The sequence below is a fragment of the Pleurodeles waltl genome, chromosome 9, assembly GCF_031143425.1.
Source record: "Pleurodeles waltl isolate 20211129_DDA chromosome 9, aPleWal1.hap1.20221129, whole genome shotgun sequence".
Taxonomy (NCBI): Eukaryota; Metazoa; Chordata; class Amphibia; order Caudata; family Salamandridae; genus Pleurodeles; species Pleurodeles waltl.
Genome location: NC_090448.1, coordinates 586,794,197 through 586,815,936, shown reverse-complemented (window position 1 = coordinate 586,815,936; position 21,740 = coordinate 586,794,197). Strand labels below are relative to the sequence as shown.

The window sequence follows — 21,740 nt, the reverse complement described above, 5'->3', positions numbered from 1 at the left end:
ACAGTGGTGGCACATTCAGTGCTCCATATTTTCAAAGTTACGCACTAGGCATAATGCATAACTTTTCTTTCCTGCGTGTTATTTTTTACCCGTGCTACAACTGGCTGCGTCAGGTTAAGTTAATCATATGCAAGGAAATGTTCCCTCTTAAAATCCCATGCAGAACTGATGCATCCATATTTAACATTTTTCAGGGAAGTGATGCATCATTGGCAAATAATACAGAGAGTCTAAAACGCGTCATAATTCCTACTCCTCCTTAACCCAAGGGTAAAAATGACTCATTACCTTTGCAATAGGAATCTGACAACCTGAAGTCACTTTGCACAGTGAAATATGTCTGCATTTTACATCCCCTCTACTAGTAGTGGGTCTACACCAGTGCTTAATTTGTAAATAAAAAGGTGCCGGTGCCCAAAGCCCTCCTCTTAAATATGTGGCTGCTACAATTAACTGTGGGAACACGGAATACTGAGGCGGCGTAATCCTGAAGCGATCTCGGGCCTCTTCAATCCATTTAAAGCCACTTCCTGCCCCTTCAGCTCACTCTTGCAGCTTTCTGCCTTCTCACTTTGTGACGCTTTTTCGTTTTTCCCTTCCTCCATCTTTCCCATGTGTATCTTTTGCTCGCAGCAAATGCTTGAGGCAGAAGAATAAGCCCCGGGCCTCAAAAATAAGTGCTGGTGCTCAGCACCGGACACAACAAGCAAAAATTAAGCAATGGTCTACACACATGAGAATGATGTTGTAGGACCCCTTGATCAAGCTGGGACCATGGCACCTGAGGTTCTGTCATACTCAGCAGCAAGGCAATGTGGCGTTGTGTATGTTTCACAAGGGACAGGCCAGAATTGTCACTTCTCCACAGAGCAAGGGGTCCTTAAATCATGCACTTTCTATAATCTGACATGGATCAAGAATTGGAGTCTTTTCCACCATTTACTCTCTTTCTGAGAAACCCTCTAGGGTTTTTGGAAAGATCTTTTCAGAAAGATTTCTAATTGCCAAGATTATAGCTTTGATCAATGTGGACACCCAGCAATTCCTGATTATGTGAATATCTTCACCAAACATCCTCTCTTGCCTGAAAGAAAAGCAATAGCTGTCAAAGCCCCAACATCTAGTCCTACTCCTTCCACCTGCTCCCTCAGAAAGACAGCTCTATGTATGGGTTCTTTAGTATGTTTTGTTATTATTTTATTTCCATGGCTGCCTATAGATTGCTGGTGTGGGTAAAACTCCTCCCTATGAATATCTGGGTCTGAGGCAACTGATCGCTGACATTGAGAATGATACCTTCACCAATATAATTTATAGGTTTGAGGATTGCGATCATTGACAACAGGACCTACCTGTGTTGAGACACGTCTGTTGAGTGGTTGCAAGCCAGCTCTTAATCCCACTCTTTTTCCCTACCCCCTCTGATACAGTTGCTGGTGTTGTTGGCTGGGGCCATAGCCTCCCAGGAATCGATCACCAGAAATCTTCCTTTATCTGTGGATGTCTTGTGCAGGAACCTTTTAGAGGAAGTGCACAATCAGTTAGAGGGTGGTAGGGAGTGAAGCAAAAGGGGGCACCCTATCATGGCCATTCTGTAGGGGGATAGAGAACCAAGTCCTAAACGGTTAACTTTTTTTTCTTTCATTTAGATAACAGTTCATAAAAATGCACTCTTTCAGCTCTCTCATCCCTCCTTTCAGATATGAAGTTCCTTGAATCTCTATCTTTACCCCCTCTTTTCAATCACTACAGGGAACCTATTGGCCAGATTCTTCAAGAAAAAGGAACCACCTTCACTAGTTAATAATTAAATTGGATAATTTCTTTTTCACTGGAGTTAAATTGAAAATAAACTGGAATCCTCCTCCTCTGCTCTAAAGAGACTTCATTGTCAATCCAGAATTGGGTTGCCACCTGTCACACAGTAGCATTTTGCTAAAACTAACTCCCTTTGTTAAATTTCAGTTTCACCATCACCCAAACGTTTATGATGGTCTCATCTATTCTGAGACAAAAGCAAATCCCTGAAGCATGCTGGTCCTTGTGGCCCCTGCATCCAGGACCAGAGTAGTGGCCCCTGCCGTATTAAATAAATGCAGTATTGGCCACACTGACGTGGCACCTGGCAAGGAGGATGGAGGCAGCTTCTGGAAGAATGATAATCTGCCTGTCCTGCTCCCAGGGCAGCAGCAGGACCCTCCACATAACTCCAGTGTCTCCTTATGCAATGAGGAGCTGAGAACATTGACATAGGAGCTGATTGGTGAAGGGTGCATGAAAGCTCTAACAACATTATTTTTTCTGAGGACTGATAAATTGGGAGGGAATCATTGTAGTGTAAGTGGGCGCCTTTAGACAAGAGACTTATGTGCATCTTAATATACAAAATCTCTTAAGGGCATATTTACAAGCCCCTTGCGCTGCTCTTGTGTCACTTTTTGTGACACAACGGCAGCACAAAACTTAAAATCATATCCATGAGGCCGGGCAAAGCCACTTTGTGTGGTTCTGAATGGCCTCATAGATATGGAGTATGGCAAGGCAGTGCAAATTGCTATGTTGCCTTACTCTGCACAAGGAAGGCATTCCAGAGGTGTTGTGGTGGGTGTTCCCATGCACAACTCATGGATTTTGATGCATCCCCAGATTTACAAGACTTGTAAACCTGGGGATGTGCCAAAACCTTACGCCTTCCCAGGGGAGGGGCAATGAGGAGAAATATGTTTATATTTCTGCATTCTGCAGCAGACATGGAAAGAGGAACAGGCCTCCCAGGATTGTTTTTATGCAGGAAGGTTTCCCTTCCTGCACAAAACCAATTCTGCCTACGACGCAGGCACCTATGCACCGTGGTTGGTAGTAGGATGCCAGAAGGGTGCCAGGGCACGGGAAAAGGAGAGGAATGTGCTGTATGCCACAGATTCTGGGGCATATTTACAAGTGGATTGGACTGCCAGTGCATCACCTTTTGTGGCGCACTGGCGATGCAGGCTGCAGACCGATATCTACAAGGCCCTGGAAAACAACTTTGCATGGCTTTTCATGGCCTTGTAGATATGAAGTAAGGCAACACAGAGCAACTCACTGCGTTGCCTTACTCTGTGTCAAAGAGGCCTTCCATGGGCGTTGGGGTGGGTGTTCCCACGCCAGACCCATGGATTTTGATGCATTCCCAGATTTACAAAATTTGTAAACCTGGGAATGCATCAAAAGTCTATGGGGGTCATTCTGACTTTGACGGGCGGCGGAGGCCGCCTGCCAAAGTCCCGCCGGCAGAATACCGCTGCGCGGTCAAAAGACCGCCGCGGTAATTCTGAGTTTCCCGCTGGGCTGGCGGGCGACCGCCAGAAGGCCGCCCGCCAGCCCAGCGGGAAACCCCCTTCCATGAGGATGCCGGCTCCGAATGGAGCCGGCGGAGTGGAAGGGGTCCGACGAGTGCAGTTGCACCCATCGCGATTTTCAGTGTCTGCTTGGCAGACACTGAAAATCTTGGTGGGGCCCTGTTAGGGGGCCCCTGCAGTGCCCATGCCATTGGCATGGGCACTGCAGGGGCCCCCAGGGGCCCCACGACACCCGTTACCGCCAGCCAGGTTCTGGCAGTCTGGCAGTCTGCAGTCTGGAGTCGGAATCCCCATTGCGTCGCTGCTTGCAGCGCCGCCATGGAGGATTCCCTTGGGCAGCGGGAAACCGGCGGGACACCGCTGGTTTCCCGTATCTGACCGTGGCTGTACCGCCGCGGTCAGGATGCCCATGGGAGCACCGCCAGCCTGTTGGTGGTGCTCCCGCGGTCGTTGGCCCTGGCGGTCCATGACCGCCAGGGTCAGAATGACCCCCTATGCCTCCCCAGAAGTAATGAGGAGAAATAACTTTATTTCTCATTGTTTTTTCCTCCTTCATTGATTGTTTTTGTGCAGGAAGGTGTCCCTTCCTGCACAAAAATAATCATTCCTACAACACAGACACCCTTGCACCATGGTGCAAGGCAGTGCTTAATTTGTAAACAAAAAGGTGCCGGTGCCCAAAGCCCTCCTCCTAAACATGCGGCTGCTGCAATTAAATGTGTGAACACGGAATACTCAGGCAGAGTAATCCTGAAGCCATCTCGAGCCATTTCAATCCATATAAAGCCACTCCCTGCCCCTTCAGCTCCCTCTTGCAGTTTTCGACTTTCTCTCTTTGTGACGCTTTTTCATTTATCTCTTCCTCCGTCTTTCCCATATGTGTCTTTTGCTCGCGGCAAATGCTTGAGGCCGAAAAGTAAGCCCCGGCCCTCAAAAATAAGTGCTGGTGCTCAGCACTGGAAACAACAAGCACAAATTAAGCACTGGTGCAAGGGTTCCTTAGTTGGCGCATGGCAGCCAATTTGGTGCCAGTTTCGTGGAAAAAGAAAGGAATGCGCAACATTGCATAGAAATGGTACATTCCTGCACCTTTTTTATTGACATGGGCAGCACCAAGAGAAGCCTTGAGGCACTGCCCTGCACCAAAGTATTGTAAATAAGCCCCACAGTGCATTCTTCCCCTTTCCCATTGATGCAGGGCAGCACAGCAAGGTGACTTGCTGCCCTGCCCTGCCCAGCGCCAAAATCCCGTAATTCTGAGCCTTAATACATGAATGCAGACATCATTTGCACCCAGTATGAGAAACACCAACGGCACTGCTTTTGCTGCTTGGAGATGACAAGAGGCTTACTACTGTTGCAGTTGGATTACTTTTAGCCTAGCACATGCAAAACGTACTGCAGGTAAATGTTCTCCACGAGCTGATCCAAAATGTAGGAGGCAGCCCATCAAGCCGGTGCCTGAAAGTGGCTCACCCAAACAATCCAATGGCTAAAACAAGGCTTACCTAAAGTCCCTTTCTGTATGATATATGGCAAATGTTGAATGCTGTGTTGACAAGAAGTAGCTGTCTGTAGCAACACATAAACAGCCCCTGTGCCTTATTCTATAGTTCAGCACAGAATGGCTGCGGCTAAAAACTGGCCATTACTATGAGGCAATTTTTAAACTACGTAGTTACTGCTCGAAGAGGCGGGGAAACGGGGCTAAATCCTTTTTTTAAGTGGAGCTTTGTACAATTTTCCTTTTTTATTACCCTCCGTAGTCTGTGCTTACTAAACTTTTTTGCTTCTTTTTTGTTTGTCTCTCCTTTGAAAAGATGCTGAGGGGCATATTTATACTCCGTTTGCGCCAAATTTGCGTCGTTTTTTTCGACGCAAATTCGACGCAAAACTAACTCCATATTTATACTTTGGCGTTAGACGCGTCTAGCGCCAAAGTTCATGGAATTAGCGTCATTTTTTGCGTGAACACCTTCCTTGCGTTAATGATATGCAAGGTAGGCGTTCCCGTCTTAAAAAATGACTCCGATGCATATGCGTCGGATTTATACTCCTGGGCAAAAATGACGCCCGGGAGTGGGCGGGTCTAAAAAACCCGCATTTGCGCTGGATTTTAGCGCCTGGGTCAGGGCAGGCGTTAAGGGACCAGTGGGCTCAGAATGAGCCCAGAGGTGCCCTCCCCTGCCCCCAGGGACACCCCCTGCCACCCTTGCCCACCCCAGGAGGACACCCAAGGCTGGAGGGACCCACACCAGGGACATTAAGGTAAGTCCAGGTAAGTATTATTTTTATTTTTTTTGTGGCATAGGGGGGCCTGATTTATGCCCCCCTACATGCCACTATGCCCAATGACCATGCCCAGGTGACATAAGTCCCCTGGGCATGGCCATTGGGCAAGGGGGCATGACTCCTGTCTTTGCTAAGACAGGAGTCATGTTAATGGCATCTGGGCGCCCCAAAAAAATGGCGCAAATCGTGTTAAGACGATTTTTTTGCCTCAGCCTGACTTGCCCCATTTTTGGACGCCCAAACGCCATTTTTCCCTACGCCGGCGCTGCCTGGTGTACGTGTTTTTTTTTCACGCACACCAGGCAGCGCCGGTCGGCTAACGCCGGCTAACGCCATTCAATAAATACGGCGCCCGCATGGTGCTTCAGAATGGCGTTAGCCGGCGCTAATTTTTTGGGCGCAAAACTGCGTTAGCGCAGTTTTGCGTCAAAAAGTATAAATATGGCCCTAAATTGGTACACGTTGAACAGCAATTATTACTGCTTATACTTTTTTACTTGTCCTCCTAGCTTAGTCCTTGTGGTAAGTTTTAATTTTTTATATAAATATAACGACCAGGGTCTTTTGAAAGACAAAAAGAACCAGTTCAGTAATTTGTTTTTAATTGTCAACTGAGCCACTTGGCCGAAATAAAAAGCAAACAAGTCCCAAAGTAGCAAAATGACACTACCCAAAACAAAGAGAATAAACATAGTGGCAAGTGCTGAATATCCACATCTTCTTGCAACTTGTGCACCATTTTGTCCTCCGGTCGTTTTGCTTTGCTTTCATGAGACAAGGTGTATGTTTTGCTTGACTTCTTTGATGTCCTGCGCTTGTTCCAATTCTTTCTCCTTCTTTAGTCTGTTCTTGATAAACCGTGCTCGGAGCATCTGTTTCATTTCTTCAACTCGTTTCATTGCCTCGACCAATTTGCTTCACAACACTCTGGTATTTTATGGTTTCATTTCTGCGTTTTTTAAACTCAAGGGAGTTGTCCACAGTCAACTCCTTGTCAGAAGCTTTTCAGAAGGCCTTGGTCCATCTTACTCTTCTAGGGTTGCACTTCTTTTTAAAGCTCTTATTGCATTTTGATCTGCAAAACATGAAAATGTTTCAGTCATTCCACAAGAGCATCATGCCGTTCCCTAGGTGCACTGGGGTGAAGCAGAACTAACACTAATTGATAGACATGAGCTCCTGGCCCCTACACCACGAGCCACTGGAGAAAAGGAAGGCCCAGCTTAGGAGGTATGTTGTATGAAGCTGCTGCACTCCACGTTAACTGAACTTGTTACAAATGCGAACAGAGATCCCCCTTCAGCATGCTGCGTAATTTCACCACTTTCTTTTACTGAAGGGAAGTATTTAGCATACCTGTTAAGTTTACTCTTTGTTCCTTTGGCATATCCACACCGTACAGGCTGAGCCATGTGGCCCCATGTTTGACATCTTCAGCTGCTCCTCAATTTTTTTTTACTCAACAACGACAATAGTTGACTCTTGCTGGACCGAAGAGCTCGGCCTATCTCTCGAGCACTCTCACATCCGACAAGCCAGAGAGCTACTTTGTGTCCTCTGACCAGTGCTTAATTTGAGCTGGCGGATGCAGTTGTAGCCTACCAGCACTTATTTTTTGGACTGAACTTATTTTTCTTCAACAGACTATGATCCAGAACGAGAAAAAAACACAAAATGTGGGAAAGAGGGAGGTCTAGAAAGACGGTAAAAAGTGATAAAAGGAGAAAGCAGGGGTGAAAAAGAACTTGCAAGAGTAAGATAAAGAGGCAGTGAGCATCTGGTGGTGGATTAAAGAAGCCTGAGCTACGATCAAGACTAAGCAGCCTTGGTATACTTCAACCCAACCTTAGATAACACTGTCCACGGGCTTCTGAGCAGAACTTTGGGCCACAGCACTCATTCTGTTACAAGTTATGTGGCTCCCAGGCATGGGTGGGGGAGCCACCGAATGAATGAGGGAGAAGAAGCAAGGTCTGAAAGAGGCAGAGTGGGGCTGCACCTACCACATATTGGCAACAGTGAGTTTTCTTGACTCTCCTAAGTTTTCCTTTCTCCCACCAGCAGCCCCTTAAGTTTAAACCTAAAAAAAGCTCCTACAGTGCTAAGTACTTCTCAGTAAAACCTCAATTGGAATATTTTCTTATTCCTGGACACTAGTCCTGAAAATTCTAGCTTTACAGGTGAAACCTGCTGCCTTTCTGAATAAGGGCCTGATTTAGATCTCGGCGGATGGGTTACTCCGTCACAACTGTGACAGAAATCCCACTTGCTGTAATTATATCCTATGGGATTTATATTTCAGCCGATGGGATAGCTGTCACAGTTGTGACGGATTAACCTGTCTGCCAAGATCTAAATCAGGCCCTAAATCCTGTATGTCTTCTCGTGGGTGTTAACTGTGCTGCCTCTCCATCATACCCTGAGATTCGGTGAATCTTTAATGAGGGGTGAGAGTGCACTGTAATATGTAGCAGAACACGTGTGGGCTATGGCAGGAAGGAAACCACAAGGGCTCTCACTCATCCCTTTATCCGTCTGTTCTTCGAGTCCCTCTTCTACCAAACCGCTCATTCATTCACTCATCCACTCAGTCTTGCACTGATACATTTATTTGTTCATTCTACAATTCAGGCAGTGATCCTTTCATACTCACTCACCCATTCACACCATGACTCGTCTAGAAATGCACTCAATCATTTATCCCTATACTCACTCATCCATCCATCCATCCACTCGCTCACTTATTCGGCACTTATTACGAACTCGCCAAGCAGCAAAGGAGCACTTTAATTTATCAAAAAGGTTTGATCTATTGGCTTTGTCAATACTTGTTAACATCTCTGATTGCTGTGCTTTTAAAATATAGAGCAACCTTCTTGCCAGATGACGCAGGACTAGGTTGCTGTACTCATGCCTCCTTGGTCACAAATTTCTACATCTGAAGAAAGACTTTGTGATATGCTGAAAGTTAAAATAGCAGACTATCCGTGAAATTGTATTGTTGGCCTAATAAATGTACCATTAATTATAACAATGAAAAATATTTTAAGATGAAGACTTTTTACTCGTGCTTTAAATATTTTCGGACTTGTACTGTCCTTTTCCCATACAACACAGGAAACTAGTTTGTGAAAGACAGCATCTAAAAATTAAACATCTTAAAATAATTATGCAGATGATATTGTTTTCGTTCATCTAGACTCAATATAGCAAGCTGAGCAAACAAACTCAGAGTGGCCTGCATTGAGGCTTAGAATGAAAAATGCCTTACTGTGTGGATGTCAATATTTGTGTGATGGGGAATGAGGCGTGTGCTGCTGAAAGATAACATGTCTTAGCAATGCCCTTTCGCCACATCTCATTTTCAGTTTCACTGTGTACTACCAAACAGCTATTTCAATCAACAGAATGCTTTTTCACTAATGCACAAGGGTAAGAGAGAAAAAGATGGCCTGCTTTACCCAGAAATCATTAAAGAAAATTGTTTTTTTTATTGTGTTGTCTTTTGAGGATGTATCTCTTGAGGATCTCGTTATAATAGTAAGGTCGCCATTCCGAGGTGGAAAACACTGTAATACACCCACCAGTAAATTATCTTTCATGCTGCTATAGCCAAATGTCACCCCAAATATAGGGCTCCCTTAATTTAGAGTTTGGTGGATGGTATACTCTGTCACAAACAAGTTGGATGTCCCTTTTAATGTATTAGACGTGCATTATATCCTATGGCCCTTGTTTACAGGAGAAGGGAAATCTGTCAACTTTTTAACAGAGTATCCCTTCTGCCAAACTCTAAATAAGGCCAATAGTGCCTGATCTAGAGCTGAGAGGTAATAGAAAATCCTCAAATTTTTGGATGAAGTGCTAAATGTGGAGAAGAATTTACTTGTGCAATTACCACCAATAACAATACTGATTATGGGGGAAATACCATCAGTGGATTGCGCACTTCTTGCATAGTCTCAGAATTATCTATTGCCACACAAATCTAAATGAAGCCCACAGATGGAAAAGACAGGCACAGGACTGTTCAACCAGATAAATGTGTGCCTCCGGTTTGACTGTGGTAACAGATCAATTTGGTGTAAAACAAAATACCAGTGAACTCGAGATTATAACTTACCACTAAGGAAAACCTGAGGTAAAAAACATTGAATTTGACATCACCTCACTAAAGCTGGGAAAAAAATACAGGTGAAGGCAGTTCCCCAGAGGCGAAGGGAGGGGTGTAGCAAACATTAAACACACATTCAAGCCATGAAACAGAAAACATCTGTGGGCAGCAGATAAAGAGAAAGGTGAAACAGGACAAACACACACCCAGTTGATAGTATTTGTTAGGTAACAGTGCCTGCAAGAAGAAACCAAGAACATGGTATAAATGTGTCATGCCATTGGGTACCTTGGTAGGTGCAGGGAGAGAGAATGTTAGTGGTAAAGTCATTTTTTTAAATTTTACAGACTTTTCCCACTGGTGCATTACAAAGCACAGTATTGTGAATGTCACATACAGCTACAATTATTACCAAACTTTTCCCAACAAATGCTATTATCACAATTACTATTACCTCAATTTCCAGCATTACCAACATTAACACCATCATTACCACCACAACCTTTACCATCACCACTCTTATACCAGCATTACTTGTATCATCAAAGTCCCCTCACTATTACCACTGCCATCATTATTACCACCATTTCAACACCACCACTGATAACATTACCACGAGCATCACTATTACCCCCATTAGCACCAACATCATTAACATTACTATTACTACAATACCACCACCATTACCAATACCACCTGCAACACCACCTATAGTCCCAGCAACACCACCACTACTGATAAAATCATCATCACCATTGCCACTACTGTCATCTCAATTGCCCCTTTACAACCATTATTACTAATACCACAATTACTAACATCATCATTACTACCACCACAAGTATCACTATTACCACCACTATTGCCATTAAATGCTCCCACAACTAACTGCATTACCACCATAACCACAGCATTACTTCCACCATTAACATTACCACCACCATTACCACCAACACCATCCCTGCCACTGCCTCTACCATTTTCTCCACTATTAGCATCATTATGGCCACCATCATCTATTTTGCCCCAATTTCAGCGTTACCACCATCTTTACCATCATCACAATCACCAACATAACCTTTTCATCACCATTATCACCACTGTTACTACTACGTTTACCACTGTCATCACCAACCTTATCACCAATAATAGCATTAGCACCACTCCCACCACTACCATCACTGCCATTAACATTATTAACACCATTACAGCCATCACAACCATTACATCACCACCATGCTCACCACCATTACTTCAGTTTCCACCATTAGCACCAACACAGCCATTACCAGCAGCACGATTATCATTACCATCACCAGTATTACTACCAAACCACCATTATCACTGCTACAACACCATTATCTCTAATATCACCATTCTCAACATCATCATCACCAACATTGTCATTATCAGTTAATGCTTCCCACCCTTACTATCAACCCCAACACATGTACCACTACCATTACCAATACCACCATGATTACCACCTTTTACACCATTATTACCATCAATAACACCACTACTTCCATTATTACCACTTACACTATAACAATGACTATGACTACCACCACCAGTGGCCAGCACCACTATCACCATTATGACTAGGACTATCACTACTGCTGTTAAAACTACAGCTATGAACACCACCACCCTTGCCAGTATCTCCAGACCTTACTTCCACTATTACCAGCATCATCACTGTTACCACCTATTGCTACAGCCACATCACCATTATTATCACACCATTACCATGACCACCATCATCATTAACACCACAAACATAACTAGCTACATTACATAACCACCACCATCACATCACTATAAACTCATTATCATTAACACCATCATTACCAACAACACTTTCATTACCAAAATCACACCACCATTACTACCACCACACTTACCAATACAGTAGATCACCATAATTACTACCAACCACCATCACCAGTACCACTGCTTACGTTATCACTGACACAAACACTGCAGTTTACCACACTACTACTTCCACTATCAGTCCCACTGCTGTAATTATCACCATCATCATTACTACAAATATCATTGTTACCATCATCATCACCACCATAACCACAAACATTACCACCACCACCATTACCACCATCACCGCTATCACTGTTGCTACCATTACCACCACACTTAATCATTCAAATGTATCTAATTTCATTTCTATAAAGTACTCTGTCACTGTTAGGCATTATGGCATTTTATCTGCAAACAATGAACGTCAGACATGAAATCAACAGTTTAGGAACGCTCATGTGTTAAAAAGAAGGGGGGCCTAAGAGGCTAATGGAGTTGCTGATCAGAAGTGTTCAGGCAGAGTGGTGTAGTGATATTTATTTCCTGAATGTCAATAGGGGGAATGCAGATCAGATAACAACCAGAAAGTGTTTATTCAGATAAATATTATCTATTTTCCTAAATTGGTGTGGAGTATGTTTTGTAGTGTTTTCACTGTTACTGTATGAGTTATTGCACACATACTTTACACATTGCCTTCTAAGTTAAGCCTGCATGCTCTGTTCCAAGCTACCAGAGGGCAAGCACAGTATATATGGGATTATGTTGTGATGAACCCTGATTAGGATTGTGGCCCCTACTTGGTGAAGGCTGCATCCCTCTGCCAACTAGAGACCTAATTTTTAACAGTCAACAATTTCACAAGCTCTCAATCAGTGATTTCATCTGAATAAAATAAGACCCAAAACATCAATAATCAAATATGCGCATGTTAAGATATCACTTTTTAAAGGTTTAAATGAGTCTCAATCCTTAAGAATCAGTGGCAGTATCCTTGTAACGCATAGTACCTGAGATGTGTAAAAAATAACAACACACGGAGACGCAGAGGAGGAGATGCGTTGAAAAATAAGGTGCGGAGTCGGATTTTCCAGCGAGGCACAGACGATGTGTTCTTTCAATGCTGCAAAGCGATGCATCGATTTACAGGGGTGCTGCCCTGGTTCCAAGGAGATGCATTGAAAAATAAGGAGCTGCGTCAAATTTTCCAGCACAGCACAGATGATGCATCATTTCTTTCCACGCTGCAAGGGGATGTAATGATTTCCAGGAGCGCAGTCTTGGTTCCTCAGTGTGATGCGGGGAAATTTTGACCCCTAGGGAGGATGCGTTGAAAATCCTTGACACGCTGGTAAGAAGGAGCAGGCACTGCATTGATCCGATGAGTGATGCAATGATTTTTCAGTTGAGAGGCAAGCACTGCGTCACTTTTTGGAGGCATTGCATAGATTGTCCGACACACAGAGATGTTCTTCTCTTTGATGAAGTATTTGTAGCCCTGGAACTTCAGAACAGGAGGCAAGCTCAATCTAAGCCCTTGGATAGTACTTGTGGGGACAGCAGAGTCCTTCCAGCAGAGTCAGGGGCCAGCAGGCAGCAGGGCAACAAGCAGGGCAGCAGTCAATCCCAGCAAAGCAGTCCTGATGAGTCCTTTAAGCAGCCAGGCAGTCCTTCTGACTGAGTCCAGGTGTAGATCCACAAGTGTCTGATTTGGTGGGATCAGAGACCCAGAGTATAAATACCCAAAAGTGCCTTTGAAGTGAGGGAAACATCAAAGAGTGGTTTTGAAGTGCACAAGGTCCCTTTTCAACCCAGCCCTGTATGCCAGCATCCTTGGGGGGGGGGTATCAGTCCTTTGTATGAGGGTAGGTCATTGGCATTTGAAGTGTAAGGGAGCGCCCCTCCACCCTTCCTACCCAGGGAGACCCATTCAGTAGATGTGACTGTGTCCTGTGTTTATGCCTGTCTGAGTGGAATGCACAAGGGGAGCTGTCAACCAGCACAGCCCAGACAGGACTGTAGACAGGCTGTAAGGCACAGATGGCAGCTAATGCAGAGAAATGCCCACTTTCTAAAATAGTAATAGTAAATTAGTAATATTAAATCCAACTTCACCAGTAAGCAGGATTGTCTATTACCATTCTTGCCATACTAAACATGACAGGGTGACTCCTTTTAGATCAGAATCTACAACTTAAAAGTACATAAGGGCAGTTCTAATGCAAGCCTATGAGAGGAGCAGGCCTCACAGTAGTGAGAAACGAATTTGTGAGTTTTTCACTACCAGGACATGTAAAACACATGGGTATATGTCCTGCCTTTTACTCACAAAGCCTCCCTGCCCTATGGGTTACCTAGGGCCTGCCTTAGGGGAGACTTATATGTAGAAAAAGGGAAGTTTAAGTTTGAGGCTTGGCAAGTAGTTTTAAATGCCAAATCAAAGTGGCAGTAAAATTGCACACACAGGCCTTGCAGTGTCAGACCTGAGACATGGTTAAGGGGCTACTGGTGTGGGTGGAACAATCAGTGCTGCAGGCCCACTTGTAGCATTTAATTTATAGGCCCTGGACACATGTAGTGCACTTTACTGGGTACTTACAAGTACATTAAATATGTCAATTGGGTATGAGCCAATGCTACAATGTATTTAGGGAGAGAGAACATGCAGGTCAGAAAAAGAGGATGAGGAAGGCAAAAGGTTTTGGGTGATCCAGAAGAGAGGGCCATTTTCCAACATTGACGTAGGTGTTTCATATGATTGGCTTGTCAGAGATTTCAATCAGGAAGATTGGAGCAGTAAGGTGAACAGCACATGTGGATGACTTTACACACAAGGCAGTCCGTTTATAATGTTATCCTTGCTTTATCACCACAATTACCACTATATTATCACCATTGCAGCCAATGCAAACGTTACACCAGCACTGTTACCAACATTACAACCACTACCTCAATTTCCACCACAACTGCCATTACCAGCACCAAAATCAAAATTACCACCACCAGCATCCTTACTACCCCACCATCATTACCACTACTACTGTCGTAACCATTACCACTAAAACCACCTTTATCACCACCATTATTAACACCACCACCTCTGTGAATATTACTTAACTCCACTACCACTGGTATCACCATTAACACCAATATCATTGCTGCTGTTAACATTAAAACCATTGCTACTACTACTACCATCACTATTGCTATTATCACCATTACAGTTGTGAGCATTACTACCACCATTATGATCGCTACTATTATCACCAACACTGCTCCCACCATTAGCTTCACTACCATTTGCAACATCATCACCATTACAACCACTAATGCATTACCGCCACCATGACCACAACCCCATTGCCAGAATTATGCTAACATTAACACCCCACCATGACCACTATCACCATTAACACAACAGCCTAAATATCCATCAATATTACTATTTACTCCATTACCATCAACATCATCATTGCCACCACAATAATTACCAGTGTTTCCATTATCACCATTACCATCAGCACCATTCACACTACCACTATTACTACCACCACTATTACCACCTCCACTGTTACCACCACCATTGTTACCACCACCATTATTACCATTAAATTGTCATCATCACCAAGAACATTAACATCAGCATTACCATGATAACTGCTGTCACCAACATCATCAACACTATCACTAGTACCATCCTTACTACTATCAAAACCATTACTACTAGGGCTGGGCAGAACTCACGGAGTTTCACTGTGTGGAATTCCACGGAGTTACATAAAAACTCAGCAAGATTCCTCTGAGTTGCACAAGTGTGCGGAAATTGGTATATCATGCTGCCTGCACTGATTTTTAGCACCGGGGGCTTATTCTATGCTGAGAAATCAACCAAAAGGCACCACACAGCATACCAGACTGCAAAGCTGCTGAGTTGGTTTTGCTCCTGCTCAAAAAGATTTTCTACTTGAGCTGCCGCTTTTTCAATTCAAACAGTTGTGGCTGCCCACGTTGGGAAAATGTCGCTTGATATTTAAGAGAGTGTTCATGGTCTAAATCGCTGGTCTTCTTGGTACTCTGAGGTCTCAGTTCATTCTGGTGTTGTGATCACAAACAGTTGCAATCTGGTGTTATGGAGATGCATGTATGCAAAGGCTCTAATGATGAATTAGATTGTCATTAATGAGTGTATGCATGTTTGTTCTAACTTTTTCCTTTTCAGATCTCTCTCCCAGCTGTTCCCTACCCTAATTCCCTTCCCTCTGCCTGGCTTCATCATAACTCTGTGCTATTAAAGCTTTCTGAGTTGGTGACGCCGGGAGGTGGGCCTTCTTGTTAAACAGCTTGTAGATCCCGAGGAAAAGACACTGTGACAGAATAGTGAGCCCACAATTTAATACTTTCCTCTTGGTCTGTACGTTAGCTGCACAAGTATGGCCACCTTAGACACCCTTAAGCAAGCGGTAGCTCAGATGCAAAAAGATTTGACAGACTCAAAAAATGTAATGTGGATTGTTCTGATTCTACTACTTGCCCCATGGTTGCCACACCGACTAACATAGCTGTGAACGTTCCACCACAGATTCCTTTAGCTGCACCAGAAAGGTTTTCAGGCGACCCCCAATAGGGTTCAAATTTTTCTCACACAGGTGGAGTTACATTTTACATGTCGTCCCAGTGCTTTTCCGGACGCACAATCTAGAATTGCATTTCTGATATCGTATCTGAGTGGTGATGCAGCTATTTGGGCTGTGCCTTTAGTTCGAGTAGACAGTCCCTTGTTGTATAATTGGGGCCGTTTTGTGTAAGAATTCGAAAAAGTATTTGATAGGCGTGCAGTAACTATGTCTGCAGACAAAGAGCTGCTAGAATTGCACCAAGGAAATAAAGATTTGATAACGTACTTGGCCCATTTCAACCGGCTCGTTGTAGAAACTGCTTGGCCTGAGGAAAAAAGGTCAGCAGTGTTTTATCAGGGGTTAAAAAATGAACTGAAAGATCTACTGGCCCAAGTTGAACCACAACCAGAAACTTGCTCTGATTTGATTAATCTAACTCTATGGTTAGATCACAGACTCTCTGAAAGAAAAGGAGTAAGGATAAGATAGGAAAAAACTAATTGGTGCCTGGAAAGGCCCAGACATCTTCAAGGGTCCTCAGATTCAATGATTTAACCAATGGATATCGGAACTGTCCACCCATCATTGACCAAAGAGCAAATGGACAAACAACGAAAAAATGGTCAGTGTTTATACTGTGGAAAAAAGGGTCATTTTATAAAGGAATGTCAAAAGAAGCTCAATGGTAAAATGAACCCAACTTTCAAAACAAAGAAAAAGATAGCTATCGCTTTGGAAGACTCACAGGAAAATTAAAGTGCCCAAGAAAAAATGAAGGGGACCTCTTGGGCAAATTAACAATCCCTTCAGTGGGTGTCACATTTCCAAATTCTAGTACAAATGACTGTGCAAGGAAAAAGACATAAAGTACGAGTTCTGATTGATTCAGGGGCAACAGGACATTTTGTGGATCAACAGACTGCACTAGACGTACAGATACCCAGTTTCAGGAAAAAGATTCCAAAGTTGTTTATGCAGTTGATGCTAACGAATTGGCAGGAGGCCCAGTTACTAAGCAAACTTCACGAATCCAAATGATTTGTAAAGATAATGAAAACCAGAACCATTGTGAAAACATTTGCTTTGACATAATACAAGCACCCCAGTATGGTTTTATCCTTGGAATGCCATGGTTAATGTTACATAATCCATGCATAGATTGGCGCAACCAGGTTTTACGTTTTTCTTCTTCCTCTTGTGCAAAAATATGTTTTCAAACGAAGAGAAGCAAAGAAGAAGAGCTTCAACATTCCATTGCTACTGCAGCCGAAAAGGAAGTTCATCTGCCATCCCAATACTCAGAGTATTCTGACGTTTTCAGTGACAAGAAAGCAAGTCCCTTACCACCTCACAGACCGGACTATTGTCAGATCAACTTGGTACCTGGCACTAATAGACCAAATTTTAGAATCTAAGCTTTATCTGAGAAAGAAAATCAAATCCTACGAGAATATCTTGATCAATGTTTGGCCAACAAGTTGATTCGTCCATCACGGTCTCCAGAAGCTTCTCCCCTATTCTTCGTACCCAAAGCTAATGGTGATTTGAGGCCTTGTATTGACTTTATAGCAATCAATAGGATCGCAGTCAAAAACAAATATCCACTGCCTCTTATTCCAGTCTTGTTAGACCAAGTAAAATCCGCCGTTATCTATACCAAACTTGACTTTTGAGGTGCTTATCACTTAGTTCGAATTCGAGAGGTAGATGAGTGGAAAATGGCTTTCAAAACTCGTTATGGCCTCTTCGAGTATCTAGTGATGCCCTTTGGTCAATGTAATGCTCCAGCAGCCTTTCAATACTTTCTCAATGATGTTCTGAGAGAGAATTTGGACATCCTTGTTATTGTTTATATAGATGATATATTGATTTATTCATACCCAGAGGAAATACATGAAGAACATGTGAAAAAGGTATTACAAACCCTGCAAAAGCACAATTTATTCTATAAATTAAGTAAATGTGAATTTCATTCCAAAGAAGTTGAATTTCTAGGAGTCATTTTAACACCAAGTGGCTTGTAAATGACCGAAAGAAAGATTCAAGCAGTATCTGAATGGCCCACACCAAAATCAGTACGTGATGTTCAATGCTTTTTGGGATTTGCTCATTTTTATCGACGCTTCATCCATCATTTCTCCCAAAAGGTGGCACCAATCACTAAATTGCTAAGAAAAAATACCATCTTCCACTGGTCCCAAGAAACTGAGGAAGCATTTCAAGAATTAAAAAAGGCCTTTCTACAGCTCCCATCCTAGCTCACCCCAATGTGGAGGAACCATTCATAGTGGAAGCTGATGCATCCGATGTAGCTGTGGGAGGCATCTTATCTCAACGTCGTAGAGAAACGGGACAGTTGCACCCCATCGCTTATGCATCACGGAAATTGAATGAAGCAGAATAGAACTACACCATAGCTGAAAAAGAATTATTGGCAATTTGCAATGCTTTTAAGGAATGGAAACATTATCTGTTGGGAGCAAAACACACCATAACTGTATATTCTGATCATAGAAATGTACAATTTATGAGTTCTGCCAGACTATTGACTCCCAGACAATTGAGATGGATGCTATTGTTCGCAGAATTTGATTTCATAGTGACCTTTAGACCAGGAGTTGATAATCGAAAGGCAGATGCTTTGTCTAGGCAAGATTCTTCAATTACTCATACCGAACAAAAACCCATGCCTATTATAACGCCTTCAAAGGTGCTGTGTTTAATAGCAGCTGAGAAATTCTTTGATCTTCTTCGTAAACATTTTCATATCACCAAGTGGCAAGAGTGGTTACAATAAGACACCAAAAGGTCCATTCAATAAGGTTTACCACTACATGAATCTCGAGTTTTCCTGCCTACTGAGGAGTTAAGAGAAAGAGCTTTTCATTGGTTACATTGTCATCCTCTGGCAGGTCATCCAGATCCTCAGAAAACAATGGAACTCATGAAGAGGTATTTTTGGTGGCCTACATTTGTTCACGACCTTAAGCAAATGCCACAATCATGTGAGGTATGTGCAAGATGCAAAAGCGAACATAGCAAACCTAAAAGTCTACTAATACCTCTACCTGTTCCCAATCTTCTATGGGAACATATCTCAATGGACTTCATCACTGGTCTTCCGCAAATAAAACAATTTACAACCATTTTAGTGGTAGAGGACAGCCTTACCAAATATGCTCATTTCATCGCTTGTAAAGGGCTCCCAACCTCTGACACCTTGGCAACTATTATCCTAGAAAACATTGTTTGCCTTCATGGACTTCCAAGATTCATCCTCTCTGACAGAGGAACACAATTCTCTGCACGCTTTTGGCAACAATGGTGCAAGGCTTTCTGAATTGATTCAACCTTGTCTACTAGTTATCATCCACAAACGGATGGTCAAACAGAGAGACCAAACCAAACCCTGAAACAATACTTACGATGTTATGCAACAAAATCTCCAAAAACCTGGTTGGATCTCTTGTGGCTAGCTGAACTGGCTTATAATAACTCTCATCATTCCTCGATAAACTCAACACCTTTCTATGGGTTATATGGTCGCCATCCACATATTTTGCCAGTCACGTTACAGGCTTCAACACAAACGACTCCAGCAGTTGTGGACATGCTAACGCACATGAAGAAGGTACATTCACAACTGCAAACAAATCTCCATGAAGCTAAGAAAAAATATAAAATACAATATGACAAGAAACTCCAGCCTGGTCCTCAATATACAGACAGAGATAGAGTTTGGTTGTCCACAAAAAACTTTGTATTCAAAAATAAAAATGTGTTATAATCCAAAATTCATAGGGCCTTATGAAGTTTTATGACAAGTGAATCCAGTAACATATAAACTGAAGTTACCATCGTGTTTGAAATTTCACCCAGTATTTCACACTTCACTTCTTAAACTAGCTTCGCCCTCAAGTGTCACACAACCTGCTCCTCTCTTAGTCCAAGGGCGCTGGGAATATGAAGTGCAAACTATCTTAGACTCCAAATATCGGGGGTCTTCTCTTTGGTACCTGGTGTCCCGGAAAGGATACGGTCCGGAAAATTACTATTGGGAACCTGCAAAAAATGTCCATGCACCACGTTTGGTGCGGCGATTTCATCTCCTCCATTCTGAAAAACCAGGCACTGGACAGCGCTTGGGAGAGGGGTGTAATGTCAGGATCAAGGCTGTGGGCGGTCCAGGTTCCACCTGAAGGTCCGCTGGGCGGATTTGTGGCACTTTCTGCGCACCACTGGTCATCCCCGCTTGTTCCAAGAATGGCCAGCAGCGTTGTTTGCCCTGTGGTAAAGCTCACATAGATGCAGGTTCAGGCCATTGGTGGTCAAGATGCACTTATCAGTGCTATTCTATGAAGGGACTACAATTCCCATGTTTTTAGAGGCAGCAGCCATCTTGGGGTGTGGCTAGCCTATAAAGCCCAGGCACACCCAAGCTCGTGGCTCACTATTTTGAAGACTTCGATGCAGTCAGACCTCAAGGGACCTTCCTCTGGAGCAAAGCAGAATTTCTTTAAAGGCAGCTTGGCAGAAACTCGAAGGTTCCTGTTATTCCATTTGGAATTCAGACACGAGTAGGTCAAACTCGTGGGCGGTAAAGTCGTGAAGAGCCCAAGTCAGAAGGGAATTGTTTCTCCCTAACTTTCATCATTCCCCTAGCCTAACGAGCATGGCGTTTTAGGCGATTTGAGTTCAGCGATTCAGTGCACAACCGCATCGCGCTCAGGAAGGCGGTTCAGTTCATGGCAGCAACGCGCTCAGTCAAGCACTTCAGTTCACGGCAGCAACACGCTCAGTAAAGCACTTCAGTTCACTGCAGCAACGCGCTCAGTAAATCGCTTCAGTTCACAGCAACAACGCACTCAAGTAAAAGCGCTTCAATTCATGGCAGCAACATGCTATTGATAAAGCGCTTCAGTTCACAATAATAACACCCATTGACATAGCGCTCCAATTAAAAGGAATAAACACGCATTGGCATAGCGCTTCAGTTCCAGAGGAGAAAAAGGCGCTTTGGCCACAATATTTGAAAGCACTTCAGTTCACAGAAAGCAAAGCGCCCTTGGCTCAATTCTTAAAGCACTTTTCATGTACAGGAGAACATTTATCGAAAAAGGGTTTAAAAGAGAACAAAATCACAGTTTTATTGTTTTAGGATGCATGATATGTGTGATGCATATTAAGGTGTTTTATATTATTTGAAAATACCTCTTTAAGTGTTTACAAGTCTTCTAAACTGAGATCTAATGTTTAGAGTTTTATCAATGCATAAGTGGTTCTTAAGTGGTTATGATTGATATTTAAGAGAGTGTCCATGGTCCATGGTCTAAAACTCTGGTCTTCTTGGGACTCTGAGGTCTCAGTTCATTCTGGTGTTGTGATTTACAGAAGGGGCTATTGCCCAATCACAAAGAGTTTCACTCTGGTGTTATGGAGATGCATGTACGCAAAGGCTCTAATGGTGAATTAGATTGTCATTGATGAGTATATGCATGTTTGTTCTAACCTTTTCCTTTTCAGATCTCTCTCCCAGCTGTTCCCTACCCTAATTCCCTT

At 43.3% G+C, this 21,740-nt stretch overlaps 1 pseudogene; it reads right to left on the bottom strand.

Annotated features, from left to right (window-relative positions):
• Window positions 1-6,240: 6,240 nt before the first annotated feature.
• Window positions 6,241-6,806, bottom strand: LOC138259708 (probable ribosome biogenesis protein RLP24 pseudogene; annotated as a pseudogene).
• Window positions 6,807-21,740: the final 14,934 nt, after the last annotated feature.